The sequence below is a fragment of the Chiroxiphia lanceolata genome, chromosome 4 (genome assembly GCF_009829145.1).
Source record: "Chiroxiphia lanceolata isolate bChiLan1 chromosome 4, bChiLan1.pri, whole genome shotgun sequence".
Lineage (NCBI taxonomy): Eukaryota > Metazoa > Chordata > Aves > Passeriformes > Pipridae > Chiroxiphia > Chiroxiphia lanceolata.
In genome coordinates, this window is record NC_045640.1 from 26610047 (window position 1) to 26628607 (window position 18561).

Sequence of the window (18561 nt, forward strand, 5' to 3'; positions counted from 1 at the left end):
TCTGGAGATCTACATTTCAAAGGTATTGCAGCACCTGAAATACTTCATCTCAGCCTCAGCTGGAGGTACATGGTGTTTGTTCCCACCTTTAGTCCTTCAGTGAAAAACAGTGTACAGAAAATTACCTTCACAAGCTCTGACTAACTGATCCAAATTATGTTGGAAGAAAGGTGCAGGAGAGGAAAAATAAAACCTGCTCACCATCCCTGTTCACTTAGGGGTTTGTTCTTATTCTATAGGTTTTAGAGGGGACACTGTTCCTTGACAATGCAGGTAGCCAATGTTGAGACCAGTCCAATGTTGCAGGTTGGAGAATGATAAGCAGCTAAAATACATTGCAAAATATCTTTTGGAAGTAGTCTGGACTTCCAGCAGCTTGGGTGGCATTACTTCTGCCTCAGTGAAACTGGTTGCTCTTTTCCATGCTCCCTTACAACTGCCTTTCTTCAGGTTCATTGTACATCTGACCATCTTACCTCCCCCTCCTCTGTTTTTTTCAACATTTCAGTTTATCTTATGTTATAAAAACTCACCAAAGTTAGACTGGTCTTTGCTGAAGAACCGTGTTCATTCTGCTTTTGTATTAGATATCCTTCCTCACTTCAGGAAGGATATTTTTGTTTAGCTTTAAATATTAGAAGCCAGCTAATAATATGTGTTTTTAAAGCCTCACATACAGAAAAAATTATACAAACAACTTGCTTGAATGCTAATTTCAATATGTCATACATGCATGCCAGCATCATTTGGAGACTAAATAGTATTTTCAATTTTATTAAAGATTTAGTTTTAAGAATTTAAATAATGTGAGAAGGAAGGAATTCTATCCAGTGTATCAACTAAGATCGTCTCAAAACAACTTTAAAAGCTTCACCAAAATTGCCAAAGACAGGAAAGGTGAAAAAAAAAGAGGACAGACAGAGAAAAAAAAAGATAAGAAAAGAAATCAACGTTTCACAGCATCACTGGAACGAGGAAGTTCCAGTTCATTGGAACTTCATGTTCTTCATGCTTCAAAGCTTTTTGGAATAACAAAAAATTGTGCATGCTTCCTTTGCCAAAGTGAGTTGAAAAGACAGATGTTATCCTAACTTGCAACCAGAGAGTCTGGATGCCCATTTCAGTAGCATGCTCTGGCCAGTTAAAAGCTGACATGTTTAGAAGTGAGGAGTCTGAAAAGACACACTAGTTTAAACACAAAGGAATGCTCCGTTGGTGACATTCTTCAGGCTGCATTTAGAAGAAGTCATGGTTTTAAAAGTTGACTGGTATCATTGTTTAGCCTAGAGATTAGAGGGATAGATCCAATCCCCATTGAAATTAATGGAAAGGCTCTTACTGAGGCAATTGTGTGGGGGACAGTACTAGCTCTAGGATCTTTATTTTCTTTTTAATAGGCAAATTCAGCAGTCTTCCTTAGCACATTCCTATTGAACCATCATATGGGCGCATTTTACCTTTTTTAATGCTTGGCTTTCATATGAAATGTTAAATAGTTCTTATAATTTTGACCTTACAGTCCACAGAGACTTTGATAATGCTTTTTCTGCTCACACTTGGAAAAGGCAGACAGTAAAAATGGTACACTTCTAGTGTCTAACTTTTCTTTTCTAGTGACATGGAGGAAGGTATTCTGCTTTTTCCTCCCACTGGTGCACTACTTTGTTTATAATCAATATTAATATTTTTCTGATACTTTTAAAGTTTAAAAGGAAACTTCTTTGAGACTGTTGTTACTGGGAATCTTTACAGTAAAGAAAAAGCGATCTCAACCATAGCAAAACCTGTACTGAAGTTTTTTTTCTATCACAACAGTTTAGTAGTCATACCTGAAACTACTTTTAAACCAGCTAGCTTAAGCATTGTTAGGAGTACAACTATTTAAACCCAGAACTTAAAAAACAAGCAAGAAGCTTGTTTAGAAGCTGGATTAGACTACCACTAAACACTACTGTCTGCAGTGCTTCACTCAAGGGTGAATATGTGAATTGCAGTCCCATTCGTAGACAGAACACAGAAGAGCTCCTTTATTACTTGCAGATGTAAACATTTATTCTCTATATTTTTGCTTAAAACTTGATTGAGTTTCTCCTACCTCCACAGCTACTCCCATCTCAATTGTTCTCATTTTTCACAGACTGTGCAGGTTAACAAGCTTGTCATTGGTACTGGCATTTAAATTGCTGTTTTCATCTCCTTCTTCCTGTTTAATAATCTTCTCTTTTTTTGATAGGACTTGACATTTTTCTGACTTCTACTTCCTACCCTTTACAAAAATGCTTCCAGAATAAAAGTAAATAAATCAAAATTAATGATGACATGAAAGTGACAGCTTCCAAAATTTGCAAATATTGTTTTCCATTTCCTCCTATTACTTTAATAGCAGATAACAGTTTGACATGGACATGGAAACAATGTACTTCAAACAGTGTGCTGCAAAAAGCAATGGACTTAGACAGGGAGTCAGCAAATTTCTTTAAAATCTGTTAGGCAGGAGCAGTAACCATTTCAAAGTAGTAAAACAATGTCTGAAGCTGAAAAGAACTTAAAGGTTATACCTTTAAGCCTCTCTAAAGATCTATAAATCCATCACAACTTGTCTTCTCCCTAGAAACATGAGAACTGGTGAGCAATAAGTGGAAACAAACTGTCACCACACTTCGTACCAGGACAAATGCCCAGAAAACACACTTGCCCAAAGTCTTTAGTTTAACTTGCGTCACGGGATTCTTTCTGCATAGCATTCTGTACACTAATCTTTCAGCGCAAAGTTTGTCTAGTTAATATGTCTAGTTAATATAATACATATTACCTCATACTTCCACTATAATTTTCCCATCTTCCCTTTCTTTTTTCTTTTTTTTTTCCTTTCTTTCTTTTTTTCTTCTTTTTTTTTTTTTTTTCCGTGAAAGAATCAAAAATGCTGGCACGGTGCCCTGCCGGTATGCTACTGAGATTCTCTGCTTTGTGTTTTTCTAGCAGAAAAGTCTGTCTTGGGGAACAACTAACCTTTTAAAAGTATTTCATACCCCAACAATATTAGAAGCAATGTACACTACTAGACAGAGAATAATGGAGCCATTAGATCTGCAGGTATCTCAGCACTTGTCAGTGTCTTCTGAAGTTAAAATAACACGTACTTAAGTATTGGTTGTTAAAATATACTAGTGATTTTTGGAATGTTATTGCTGTTGATGGTGTGGTAGAGCTGGGACTGAATTATAACTAACAGATGATGATCTTCTCACTTTTAAATTACAGTTTGTTAAACTAAAATGAGGCAAGTTTTAGTTTTTATTTTATTGTTTTTATTTATTTATTTATCTATTATTAATTTTATTTCTTGTTTTTATTTTAGCACTTGAAACATGATGTTCCACTTCAGACTAATCAATGCCTCATCCCTGGAAGTGTTCAAGGCCAGGTTGAATGGAGCTTTGAGCAACCTGATCTAGTGGAAGGTGTCCCTTCACATGGTGAGGGGATTGGAAACAGAAGATCTTTAAGGACCTTTCCAATCCAAACTGTTCTACAATTCCAGCAAATTTGAATAAAGCACTTATTGTTTTCTGAAGTTAAAATGCACAGACTTAAGTGTTCATGGTTAAGAAATACTATTGAATTCTGGAATTTCATTGTCGTTGATTGTGTGACAGAGCTAAAACTTACCTCTGTCCAAGCTGCAAGCTGAATGCTTTCTGCAATATATATTTAGCAAAAAGTACTGGCTGGTGACTGACACATGATATGACTGGAATTCCTCTGCAAACGAGCCGTGCCAAGTGTTGTCTTCCCTTTATTATCACCACTACTCCCCCTATAGAATATACTGTATTAGCCAAGAGAAGTGCCTGTATACATCATTATGAAATACCCTGTATCATAGTCTTCTGCACATGTATCATCTCTGCCTGGCAGCATTTTTATTGTCAGAATAGAAGCAGAGCTGTAATAATTGATCCTAGCACTGTGCTCTCCTTCCCCAGCATTAGGTGGAAACGTGAACTTTAGACATGTAGCTTACATAGTTGTCATTCCTATAGGGGCTTCTTCCAACCACTTCTCATTAGCACAGATACACTTCATGTCACAAGAGACTCTGCTCATTAAAATAGGTGGTTAACTGCCTGCTGACTTGAGGGAAGCTATTTAGGGATTTATGCTGGGCTGCATCTCTATTAGCAGGAAGTATTCAGATGATCTCTGGATCTTGCCAACATGCTGCCTGCACCAGGTAGCGTGGTGTTGTAAGTCAGTCTTCTCATTATCCCACAAAGCTGACATCTCTAATTCACTGCAGAGCTTTTTTGACTGTTGTTTGCTGTGTCTCACTGTGGATATTAACTGAACACCTTACAGAGTAACCATTACTAAAAAATAAACTACTGCCACTAAATGTTTTGTGGGATTTTCAAAAGTTCCTTTTAGTTTCCAGAGGGAAATTCCTGATTTATGACAGTAATTAAAATTACATGTTTAATTTAAGCCAGCCAGCTAAGACAGTGTTTAGGATAAAGAGAAAACAATTAACCCCACTCTACACTAGGTGTATGAGGCAGGTGAGATGAATATGCTGCCAGTGCTGACTGCACTGAGCCCAGAAGGAGCCATGACTTAGTTTGGACACCTAATTTTTAAACAGCTAAAGCTGAGATAAGCCCCAGCCAATACATATGTATTTAAAACTTAGTACTTACTAAACTCAAGATGTGAATTTACAAGATGGAATTTATATTTTTATGCATGCAGCTCAGCGTGTGTATATCTGATGCACAGTCAGCAGATATTGCAGACTTTGTGTGTATGTGTATTTAAAAAACCTTTGTTTCTTACATGGGTGGTATCCATCACCCATCAATTTTCTGGCACACCTTCCAATCAGATTCTTACATTAAATAGGAATAAAAGGCTGAAAGTGTTTCAGAGATCAAAGAGCATTTCTTTCAATTATACACAATCCGGTTAAGAAACCTACCAAGATACAATGTAAAATTCATCTTAGAACTTTTTTCCTTTCATAATTGAAATATTGTTTTGATTTACAGCTTAAGATTCTTTTAATCAACAGTTTCTTCCTGTTCTTATATCACTATTGACCTAGAGAATATTTAGTCTCCTTCTTTGTCATTTATCTCTCACTCCTACTTTTTCTATCAAGAATAAATATATATCTTTGGAGCACTGCAATTTATTGGCTAGCAAAACTGAGATCTTTCAATATGTACTAAGATAGGCTTTCTGTACTTCCTGAACTGGAGTTATCATACACATGGTATTTAAAATGCTATTTTAAATGCTATTTTATCAGTGCCAAGCAGAGTGGCAGTAGTATTTTCCTCTGTCTCACAGAAATACTCATACAGGCGAAATTGTACATGGCTAAAATGAAATTTATGGACATGTTGTGTAGGTTCATGGCTTTCTTACTTATATTATAACTCTAGACAATTATAGCTATTCCAGCGGACAAAAAGACCTTAATGAGATATTAACAAGTAATTTACTTGGACTTGTCAGGAAGCTATAATAAATGCAAGACTATAAAGGAAACATATGATAATGATTTGTCCTTAACATGAAGGCATGTGAATAACATTCTTGTGCTTTGGGAGTGTATATAAATAAGGTAATAAATATTTGTAGTAGTAAGTGATCTTATAAAAAGTTAAGGAAGTTAAGCAGTATTGATACTAACATTAATCTATCTGTAATGTTGGACGGTGATAATAATACATAGGATGACACTATTCCTGCTGATGATACTGAAGAGATGAGATGTAACCAAAAACATACACAAACATACTCAGGTATTCGGGTGTTGATTTAGCAGAATGTACTTTAAAAAGTTATAAGTGTTTAACTGTCCTATCTTTACATTACATTCAAGAAAATAAACAAGAAGGCTGGAAAGTGAAGGGAGCATGTGACCACAGAAAAATCAACCACATACTATCAGCCATACTGTCTTAGCAAGCAAGGGCTCTCTACTGACATCAGTTCTTACTATCTTTTATTTACTTCACTTCTAACACTGCTTGGTTCTTATGCACAACTCCTCTGTGGACACACCCCCTGTCTCCCACCTTTCTGTAGCTGAACGTTTCAAGTTATGTCTTTAAAAGCCTCATTGTTTCCACTGTTCTTCCTTGCAAATCGTTTCCATTTTCTTTCTCTTATTTTCCTTTTCCCTCACCAACTCCCTGGAAGTACTTTTCGACTTTGTTTTTGTGGCGGTTTGAGACCCTCAAAAATCCAATCTCCAAGTCCAAGCCCCCCTCCCACAATTTACTTCAGTGCGAGAGGGTTTTCCAGTATGGGGGGAAGGGAATTATATTACAGTTTAATACTTACACAAATAAATACTATAATACATTATATACACAATTCTAACTATCTCTCCTGTGGTAAAGCAACATATTTACATTAGATCAAGTCCCTCCTTTCCCTCCAATAAAAGTTCAGAAAGGAAGAAGGAAAGATCCTTTCCACTTTCAGGGCCACAGTATCTCTCCTCTTCAAGGCAGCAGTCATAGCTGGATTTGTCGTAGCTGGAAAAATATCTTTCTCTCTCTCTCCATTACAACACAAGGGGTCTCCTCTCACCCCTCGTCCCTTCGGCTCCAGCCAAAGGTCTCTCTCCCATGGACTGCCATAGCCGGGACAAAGGCTCGCCTCACCACGTCATATCACAAAGGGCATGGCATCTTCATGGAAGTCTCTTCCTCAGGGGATTCAAACTCCTGCTGAGCCAGAATGTTTAGGGAAGCTTGATTTAACATTGTTCCAGTTTTCCACAGTCCCAGCCAGGGGCTGGGGGGCCTTGGCCCCCAGTGGGGCTCCCTGGTCCCTCTCTCCTCGTGGTCTCAAACCATGGCTACCTCTCTTCCAGCTACGTTTCCTTCCTTCCCGGTCTGTTATAATATGTTGATTTCAAAGGAGCAAAATGTAGTTTCTTATTGGACCCTACATCAAGAACACCACTCCCTCGGGAGTTACCACTTTTCTGACTCCAGGGGAAAACACTTTTTATCCCAGGACAGTTGTTCTTGTCCCCCCTCATCATGATCCAGCAGATTCCATTGAGAGCAGTCAAGTAAAAAGATTCTGAGGCTTGATGAGATGTCAGTGTATGATGCTAATTTTTCACATTTTTCTTTAATATTATAGTCTGCATTTCCAATGACAATATGTTGCCTCAAAATATGTGTACTCCTTTCTAGCCCCTGTAGCCAGAGAATCATTTTTAGAAACATTAAAGAGCTAGCTGTCTTAGTCTAATATTTAATTATTATTGTATTGAACTCCTGAAGGAAAGATAAGCAGAAAATGACCCTCCATATTCACTGAAACATGGCTTTATATTTCAAATGAGATTTACTTTTGCCCTGTAGATCTTTCCTACTATTTTTCAGATTTACCCAATCATTTCACTGCCTACAAATGTCTGTGAGGCCACTGCGTACAAGGGGACTTAGCTTGTTCTCCAAATTCACAGAGTAGTCCTGAACAGCAATATTTATTGGTTGGGGTATTTTTCTCCTGCTGTGTTCCAATCACCTTATTCTTAGAGTGCTTCAAAAATAAACATGCTTTATCCCCTTGAGCAATTCACAATATGCAGCTGAATTGAATAATATACACTTTTCAACTTGTTATACATGTACCAATTTAAATTTTCGGGAACAAAAATACTCAGGAATATGCAGGGTTAGATATCCATGTATCTTTCAATAAAGTGTAATCAGATTTCTTTTCGTCCCGAATCATTGTAAAAAAAAGATGTGTGGCTACCAGTGAGCATGCTTGCTTCAAGAATACTGCATTTCTACATGCTCAGAATAATTTTATATTCATTTTGATTAGAGCAAACTGCTTACTCTCAAGAGGCTGACAAACGCTAAAGATTTCCACTTTAGTGGTTTACAATGATATCAAAGTGGCCTTATATCTTTGCAAAGATCTGTTTCCTTGGTAACATGAAGCAAACTGTTCATTTCAGAGTTGCCTATAGAGAATAACTGAGATTTTATTTTCATGTTAAATATCAAAACTTAATGTAGGTAATGACATTATACAAAATATACTATTGAGTTTAAAAGATATTCAAGTTTCAAGAAAATCATCCTGTTGGAATATCAATAATTTCTAATTATACTCAGATAATATTATTTGTAGGTAGTTTTTATGCTTATGAAATGAATTTTAATTTAATGTAATTAAATAAATATTTTTTTTTAAAAGCAAACAACAAAAGCCAGAATAATGACTCTTAAAAAACACACATATTAAGAAATATTTAATGGAAAAATATTCCCCAACAAGTAAATTTTAAGGAGTTTGCACATACTGCTTAGCTAACAATTAAGGATTTCTGTGTCAAAAGTACCTTTTCCTATTAAACACAAGCTTTATGCACACAGAATTGCAATGAAAAATAGCTCAAATTTCATACAATCAGTAAATGCTCCTCATCCATAATTTATTCATTACGCTCTTTAGCTATATCTTAACTAAGGACCTGAACAGGAAATAGATTTAAGCATGAGCTTAGACCAAGCATCAAACAGCATCAAGCATTTGTACATCAAGCAGCACACATTTGTACAGAAGTCATCTGAGTCTAGGAAAGATCTGAGGAACAGATGCAAAACTTACAAATTCTCATGAACATCATGAAACTGTTACAGCTGAAACTATCATGCATGTCTACATGTAAATGAGTACTCTTTTTCTGAAAAAGCATCTGAACATCTGTCATAACCTCTCCACAGAGCAAAGAAATTAACACTCCAGTTATGATCAATAATCCTTTTGCTTAGGGCTACATTAGAGATGGGAAAATAACTATCCCTTGTTTGTCTTGATGGAAAGGGAAGAAATATGAAGTAGGGATTCAACAGAGCAACAAAAGGAGTGTTGAAAAAGTTCAACAGGACCCAGACAGAGAAACTTTATGGAGAAACATGGAGATCTTTCATGGGAGAAGGCAGGGGTGTGCTTTTATAATCAAGGAGGCAGTATGCCACAAAGGCAAAGTATAATTTATGGGTGCCGAATAAAACTCCTGCAAAGAAGTCAGCCTCTATCATCTTCCTATACACTGCTCCCATAAACTGTTGTAACTTATGCAGGCACAGCTCTTTCATGAAAACTGCAATTATCTGAATAAGCCCTTTTTGTAACAGCAACATATTGCCAGCCTTTTTTTTTTACCATTCCCTTGCAAGTCAATCTGTAAGTGTATACAATAGTTTCACACTTCAAATTTTGTGAAGGTGCTTCTAGTTCACAGAAAATATCTAGTGTACTTCAACAGTGGATTAGAGGAGGCAGCACAACAATCTGCCTGATAACCAAACAGAGGAATTTTACCAGACCTCTGACAGGGCATCATGCTCAACGCTAAAATGTGCAAGAAGGTACTTCTTGTTCAAGAGAGTAAACATTTTTTAACTATACATTGTTATAGGGGCTGGTACAATGCTATTCTCAAGTTAATAGCCACAGTGGGGATTCAAAACATTATTCCTAGGGAGACATTAGAGAACAATAACATTTTTTTCTTCCACTAGTTTGCATGCCAGTATTCTAGATAAAGTCAAGAACTCCTGTGAAAACTGAAGCTCTTTTCCATGGAGCATTGTGTTGGGTACTTCTGATCTGAATTCTTCTTCTAAGTCAGGGTGGTAATATTTGCCTTCCTTTACTGCAGTTGAAAGATTTATAAATGAATAATTAATGTGATCCAGTCTGGCCTCATAGTTATAACATTGAAGCTAATTAAGCTGCCTACAGTTCCCATTGTAACATCATTATTACAGTTGATGGGTTTTGTTAGACTATTTGTTTATTTATTTGGTTTTGTTGGAGTAATTTAATTCAGCTACACATTTATTAGCTGCCCAAAATATCTACCAGATAATCTAGCCTCTGCTGTTCTCAGCTTTCAACCTATATCAGCATAGACTATAATTAAGCATTACGGCTGTGAACAACAATCAGCACCAAAAAGTGATATGGAGCACAAGCAGCATTGTGCACCTGGAACAGTCATTCAGCAGGAAAAACTTTCAGCGAACATTTTTGTCACCAAAAGGGTGATGCGTGTTGCCAAGAGGCATCATCAAGAAGTAACCTGCTTCTATGGATAAGATGGATGGATAAGATGGATGTGAGGAGGAGCTACCTAATCTCACGGCTCTTAAATACATTAAATGTAACATAACACTAGTATCAAACCTAAAGTAACAGTGGAAAAAATGACAATAATCAGTCTTCATTTTTTGTCAGAGTACTTCTCTTAGTAGATGGCCCTTGAGGCACTAATTTAAAGTAGGGCCACTTTTGAAAAATATTTGCATTTTTACCATCTTCTGTTTCTTACATTCAGAAAAAAAATGCAGATGACAACTCATAATATGTAAAAACAAGACTCATGGAAATTTTGCCCATTCCAGAAACTTTGGCAAGGGAGAATCAAGGTAAGTTATTTACATGTGGTACTAGTGCTATCGACTTGTTTAAATTCTTGTGAAGGGACAGAGATAAAAAATTCTCTGATATGAATCTTGGTGCTTGACACTTGTCCTCCACACAGCTCCTCTTGCTTTACAGTTCAAAAATTTCTATTTTTATCCAGCAATTGAAACATGAAAGTTACTTTTTAATAGTTTTGTTCATTAGTCAGGAACCAGAATTATAATAATATTTGTATAATGCTTCCAACCTAACTTGAAGTGAAAGAGGAGATTTCCACTCATTGGGTGAGGGTGGTGGGGAGAGGCACCTTCTTGATGAGCTGAATAAAGACAGCATAGATGTTGTACAGTAGTGTGGAGTAGTTTACTGGCAGCATCTGGGAAAAGACACAATTTGGCAACTGTATCACCACAGAGTTAACTGCCTCCAGTAAAGACCTGGATTGTCAGTCATAGTTATCAAAATGAATTTGGCATCTTCTGAACTTATAATTTTGTGTGTTTGGGACAAAAGAAGTATTTCACATAGCATGACTGCAGCAATGGTGATGACAGTGAAAACAACACCTATAAAAAGTAGAAAGGTAAATTTCCAGAATAGTCTTTCAAAGATATTTTTCCTTCCACATTTACCGAATAACAGCAGGAAGCTGCAATATTTTTTTCTCCACAGGTAAACATAGGTTTTCATGAATGTCACCTTTTCTGGTGTAAAAATAACAGGAAAAGGATTGGAAGATGAAGTAGTCTTGATAAAATACTTTGGAGCAGTACTAGTGATTAAATTTGGTAAGGTCACAACTTTACAAAACTAGGATTTAAAGTTCATTGCTGTAGCCCAGACAAAACCTTTAGCATTTTTGTGTGCAAATAAGAGTTATACACAGAAAAGTTTTCTAAAAAAATATAAAATCCATGAATAATCCAGATATATTTTTACTGATCACTGGAGGAAAAATAATTTAGTCCAAAAGAAGTAACGAAATTAAATAATAATGAAATGTAATAGAGCATTAAAAAGACAGATCTATTTAATTATGGAATAACAGATTGATATTCACAAACTCCTCACAAATAGAAAAATGTGTGTAAGAACCTTGACTCATGCTAATACTTCTATTTATTTTTTTGCTTCTTTTTTTTTCAACTGGAAATCATAGCTGACCAGGATTCAAGACAAAGGCTTAATTGTATCATTTTTACAGATTATTTTGATTTGCTAAACCAGATTATATTCACTTTCACTACTTTAAATCTATTGGTGAATTTATAATTTATTTTTAGTTTTAATATTCTTTTTTTTTCTTTTTATTCCTGTATTATCTGTTCCTTCTTTTTATATAGTAGGGATTTTTTCCAATTTTATTTACACTCTTCAAACATACTAAGAATGCTACCACCTGGCAGAAAACAAAGTCACAGCAATAAGCAGAATGATTTACTGGAAATTAAATCCATAAAATATGACTATCAATCAGACCTTTGAGCCCAAATCTTTAGTGCCATGCAGACAATTCACATTCTGCTACCTATCTTTCCATGCAAATTTATATTCTTCTTTGGCTGTGAATGTATTGGTGATATATTTCATTTTGTTGTTAAGAAATTGTATAATACAACTCCACATAAACCTTGAGACATTATCCTTTTGGTATTATACACACACATTTTTGGGAAATATCATCAACAGGAAGTTTTAGAGATTTCACATTAACTCCAGGTCAGTCTTTGTCATATGAGTATCCGCCAAGAAGGCTGTCATCCAGCTTAAGTTCCTTCCCTCAAGAAAATATGAGCTTCGTTTTAGGGATGCTATGAAAACAAAATGCTTTGATAACCTTATGAGTGCTGTTATGAACATACTGCTGCTGGACATGCTGCCCTTTTCTTTCGGTATATTAGACAACTAGGCGTTCGAACTTGTGCAGCATTTTTTGAAGGTGCATCTTCACAAGCATACAGTTCAGTATCAGAAAATAAGTCCCACCAAACCCAAATCTTTCCTTTTTTGATCTTTCAGTTTCTTGGGTTTTTTCCTTTTTTTAAAAATCAAGGGGTTTTTTCTTGTTTTGGTACAGTTGCCTGCTTGTGCTACATATTTGATATCTCATGAAGTTTTCAATCTACGATGGCATTTTCTCTCACTTGAAACTACCTACACCTTCAGTAACTCTTTTTCTGGCAATTCCCAAAACACTTGAGGAAGTCTACCATGTCATTGCCTCTCAAACTGTAATTTCTTGTCTCTATTCCCAAAAGAGTTCAAATTCTGCTAGAAAATGCAGAGCATAGAATGCTCCTTTTACTCTCCCTTCTTGCTTCTTTTATTGCAACTCTACATCTTGTCACTACAGTGCAATGACCATCTCGCTTGTCAGTTACTGTCATTTCCTATATAGGTCCAAGGATGTATCCTAAGGAAAGGGTTGCTTTTGTGGTGCAAAAGATCCGTTGAACAGGGCACAGTTTCATTGTTTTCCAGGTCCCAGCTACAAATTCAGAAAAACTCTTTGTTCTAGTCTTTGGGATTCCCGTGCCTTAGGACTTGAAGTTAATACTGGTAAAAACTGCCATCTCATTTTGTAGCTGTGTGTGTGTGTGTTGTATGTATATGCCATCCTATATAGAGCACATACACAGATACAAATGAAACCTAGTAGAGTTACAAATTTCAAACTATAAAGCAAGTTGATTAAAATGTCTAGATGAAGTATACATTTGTCTTCCTTGGAGTATCAATTTACCTAGGCATATATAATGGTGTAACTCAGCAATATATAATATTGCCAAAGTAATTTATGTAGAAGATGGTCTATGCGTTGAATGCATACATTGCTGCTGAGAAAGTTGTATGCTGGAGTTGTTACTGAAAACCAATTAGCCCTTAGATAAACAGATTATGGTTATGATGTGGGACATAAAGGGCAATGATGAAGAAAATTAAGAAGTCTCCTAGCTCCAGCAACTGTATCAAAACTTACTATTTTCAAGTGGAAAGAATAATCCTGGCTCTATGTGTTTCATGGCTGCATAGGGAGTTAGTCCTCTACCAACAAATCAAGATGGGAAAGTTTCAAAATGGGAAGTGTGTGCATGCATCAGCTTCATGACAATATTTTACAAGTTGATTTACCAAACAGTTGGTAACAGGATACAATTAATTATGTAAATTTAGAAAAAGATACATATGGTGTAAAATAATTAAAAGACTACCATAAATATAGATATCTTTTAAAAACAAAATCTTTATGCAAGTAAGTAAGTCAGATAAAGTACAATGTAATATTGTACTATCAGAGCAATAGCATTCCCTTCCCTACAGAGCTGAAAGGTAAAAGTTTTCAGAAGTTGAGAACACCACTTTCAACCAGAAGTGACGTAGATCCTGCCCTGCGAAAGAAACTCGACCATGCCAAGGTTGATTACTGAGCATAAGAGCAGGAAGCTGGCCAGCCTTGTCCATGACTGGACTGGAGTAGAGTTTCTGTACCCTGGAGTATTGGGTCTAGCTGAGATGCAGTTAATTTTCTCCAAAGCAGTCCTCAAAGAGCTGTGCTTTGTATTGGTAGCTATAAAGATGTTGATAACACCCCAGCATTTTGGCTGTTGCTGAGCAGTGCTGCCACAGCATCAACACACAGTCTCCAACATTCCTCACAGCCATCAGCAGACTGGGGGTGGGAAAAATCTTGGGAGGGGACATAACCAGGACAGCTGACCCAAACTGACCAAAGGGTTATTCCATAACATATGATGTCTGCTCAGATATAACAGCTAAGAAAAGGCGGACAAAGTGAGGGCATTTGTTATTTACATCTGCCTTCCAGAGCAACTGCTATGCATGCTGAAGTCCTGCTTCCTGGGAATTGCTTCCTAATGGGAAGAACATTTTTTTTTTTCCCCTTTGCATGTGACTGTTCAACCTTTCACTTTTGTTCTGGTAAACTGCCTTATCTCGATCTATGAGTTTTTTTGCATCTTATTTTCTCTCCCCTGTCCAGAAGAGAAGAGGGAGTGATAGAATGACTGTGGGCACCTGGCATCCAGCCGGGATCAACCTGCCACACCTGGGAAGAGATCAAATGCCAGAGCTTTATTCATCTGTTTTTCAGGAGGCCAAGTTACTCAAAGACAATTTAGTGTTTAGACTTACTTGAGTGTTAGAGTAACTTGAATGATCATGGCTGGATAGCCCCACTTAGATGTGCCTTCATCAGTAAGAGAAAGAGCATCTTTCGTTGAATGCAGAGTCCCCTTCCTTAGGCTGCTAGACCACACAAGTCTGTTATGACCTGTCCCAGAAGGCAAGGGTAGCCCAGGTTCTCGTTAATTGGTCCCTTGGGTCAGATTGTGTTTATAAATATATATATATCTATCTACACATATACAATATATATATGTAGGGTTTATTTTAGAACAGTTTGGTTGCAATGGAAAGCAGGTATGTAGCCATTTGGGTTATTATAAGCTATAGTAATATAGCAGTTGCTTCTTTGCACTGTTTGCTACAGTGGGCAAAGTACTTTGATGATCTTCACAACGTTTGAGCCATTAACAACATCTCAGTCTTTCACAAAGTCATAGTTGACCTTAAATCATTTCAGCTTGCTGTCTGCTGCCAGATTAAAGTGGGAAAGATAATAATAGAATGAAATATGCAATATTTAGTACCAAGTAAGAGAACAGCAAACAGAAAAAATTCAGACACATGTACCAAGGTAACACACATACAAAGATAGGCTAAGCAAAGGGATAAAATACATCTAAACTGATTTTAAAAAGCAGATCATTTTTCCTGTGGAAAAAGTATTTGCTAAAGAAACAGAAGCAGAGGGTCTGACACTACAGAAATGTACAAAAATCTCTAGGTGTTTCACTCGCCCAAGGAAATAAAACCAATAAAATATAAAATAATTCTGGACATACTTCTATAAAAACATCCAACATAAAGGTACATATTGATACTGATTTAAAAATAGATTTCAATTGCACCATTTCATGTTAATTGTTAAACTATTGTGTAAACTATCCTCTCCAAGAGTCAAGAACAGTCAAACTGGGTTTTTTACACATGGTATGGATAAGTTTCTTTGAATATATTTGAAAACCAGAATCTATTCTTTTATCATATAAAATAGCAAACTGAAATTCAGGCACCTCTTTCCAAAGTCATCTGTGATCAGGACACAGGCTTAATCTGGACACAGATGACTTCTGGACACCAGCAGGCTAATATGTGCACCAGTCTAATCAGTGGACCTCTTCTCCTTAGTGTTCTTGCCTCTGACTTAAACTAATACCTTAAACCTAATCTAACTTAAACTTAATCCTTGACTAAAATCCTTGACTTTACAGGAGGGTTATTTTTCAAGTACCTGGCATCATATGAACAAAAAGCAATTTAACTACAACAACTTTTTAAGCTAGTGAGAAAAAGAATCTCACAAAAAACCCCTAACTAACAATGTGTAAAATCAGGGTTTATAGTTAGTCACACATGAGAAATGAGGAAAAGACAAAATTCAAAATACCAATCAAGACATCAAACACTTGGTCGAGTAAATAGTCACATTTGAATTATAACTATCCAGTTACAGAGTGCGAGAGCCTTATCCCGGTGAATACTGGGCTCACCCGCAAATTCTCAGTTGTGAACATGAGGAGGTTCAGAGTAGATCTTTTTGACTGGTCATCTCCAAAGCAGAAAGAATCAGAGGGGTGGTGGCTTCTCTCTAGCAAGAGCTTGGTCAACAATAGTGTATCGGTTCCCAAGTAATACTTGCAGGTGGGTTTCTATGATTTTGTATGATAGAATGCAGGATAGGATTGCACAATGAAGACTAATCTCCAGTCTGTACTGATTGAACTAAGATTCAATGTGATTTCAGTGTTTCTTCCATTATGATTTAGATGTTCAAATCCTTAAAACTCAGTGCGGAATTGCCTCATAGAGAAGTACAAAGCAAAGCAGGATGCTTAGAGAAAACACTTGCTCATATGGAGATGCCTTTTTTACCTAAGGTTCCTTACCCAAAATAAAAGCCCATTTCTCCTAAACTCCAGGTATCTCTTATTTAAGGCTTTTTATGTAGAATTCCTGATGTTCTTTTCAGAAGCACAGTACTAGCCACTATAAGCGGAAAGAGGGAATGGCATAAAAAGATTAAAGGCCTTTTACATTGGCTTTAGAAGAAAATTTTCCAGATTAATCACCCCAAGCCCACTGTCATTCTGAAGAGGTTGCCTACCATAATGTCTGTTTTTAATTAAAATCCATTAATGAGCTACATCCTTTCACCCATTTAGACTTTTGTGTTAAGTATTTTCAATAAAGTAGAGATTGTTATAAAAATATAAGATTCAGTAGAAAATATACTTCACACTGAAAGATGCATCTTGAGTTATCAAAGAAGGGGTCTGATCCCTCCTGAGAGAAAAGGCTGTTAACTGATCAGTCATACACAGGAAATGACATCTGGCTTTACAAAAATACTAAAGTCTATGAGGAAAGGAACTGAACTGATTGAGAGGAACAATAAAACTGTCTTGTGAATAGGAAAGAAATTAAAAAGTTTTGTGGAGAAAGATTAAACTTACCTGAATGGGTTTCAAGAGTGAGATTTTATTGTGCAAATAAAAAATTTTTTTAAAAGTAAGACCTGGCCCACTTTGAGAAATTCTTTATTGGACACAATCAGAGATCTAAGGCTTGCAGAAAGAAAGAATTCTTGATGAAATGGAGGTCAGAAAAGACTTCATGAAGTCATATGGATAAAGGAGTGAGAATTTTCATTCCATCACCTCTGACTTTTATAAATGTTTGTAGCAATTCTGTCTATTCAGCTATCATGAGGTTAGTACTTTTATGATGCATTTTACTCCAAAGACAGCTTGAATTAAGAGTGATTTCAAGATAACTGAATAACAGAAAAGCATTTCTCTCCTGGGAGTGTGATAGGTTAACTAGCATTAGAAATATCTTTAAAAAAAAATCTCAAAAATTATGTATATGCATTCAATACCATTCTGGTCAGTGTATTCATGCCCACAATGTGCACAGGGAGCATCCGTGTAGAGCTGAGATGGCTTCGTTCTGCTGTGAGGTGCTGGAGTACCTAGGCAAGCTGCCAAGAGAAACTCAGTTCCATGGAGAATAATTCCTTGCATGCCAGCTCTTAACAATTGTAAAATACAGAGCGTTCCAACACTGAACTCATTCCAATTGGCTAAGTGCTCTAGATACATAGTCATTAATGGTGTTTAACCTAATTCTGGCTCTGCAAAACTGCTTTGTAGAAAACAAAGATAAAAGCTAACCAAGAAAAAGACAAAAATAACACTGTACAGGAGCAAGAGCTGAAGCAAAGAATTTCTACAGTTGTAATGATTTTAATCTGAGAGACCCTTCTAAAGTTACTGATTAATCTACCATTAGGAAGAAAGGGGACTTTTGTATTGAAGTTCTAATGCATTTTAATTAGTGGAGTGATTTCAAGCAAATTTATAATTTGATTTCCTCAGATTTCTTTAGAGTTTCACTAATATAAGATAGTCTTATAAAGTATGCTTGGGTTTCTGGTGCTTCAGTTCCATTTAGATTTGATTAGTTCTTTTTGACAACTTTGGGTGGTAGGTATCTGAGTAGAGGAATCATCTAGCATATGATTTAGCATAGGAACATATTTCTTAAGAAAATTAAATCCCACGTGACACTGAGTCCCTCCTGATTTCTTGGACTTGAAGAAAGACATTCACAGGTATGTCACTTTCAATGATTGATCATAACGAAAGTTTGCCTGTGTGAGGACATAGAGTGCTTGGACATGAATCTTATAAAAAAGTTTAGTTAATTGAGCTACTTGAAACATTCTGACATAAATCATCTAAGAATACAGTTCATTCTGGCATTTCCGGTCAAGTAGAGTGTTAAAGCACTTTCTTAAAATTCCCATATATGATCTCAACTGAAATTAAGAGCAAAAATTCATAAAATTCAATACTTTAAAATTTTAGATTTGTCCATAAGTTTTGCTTGAGTTTTATGGGGAAAATGAAAGCAAGAGTCAATAAACAGGAATTACAA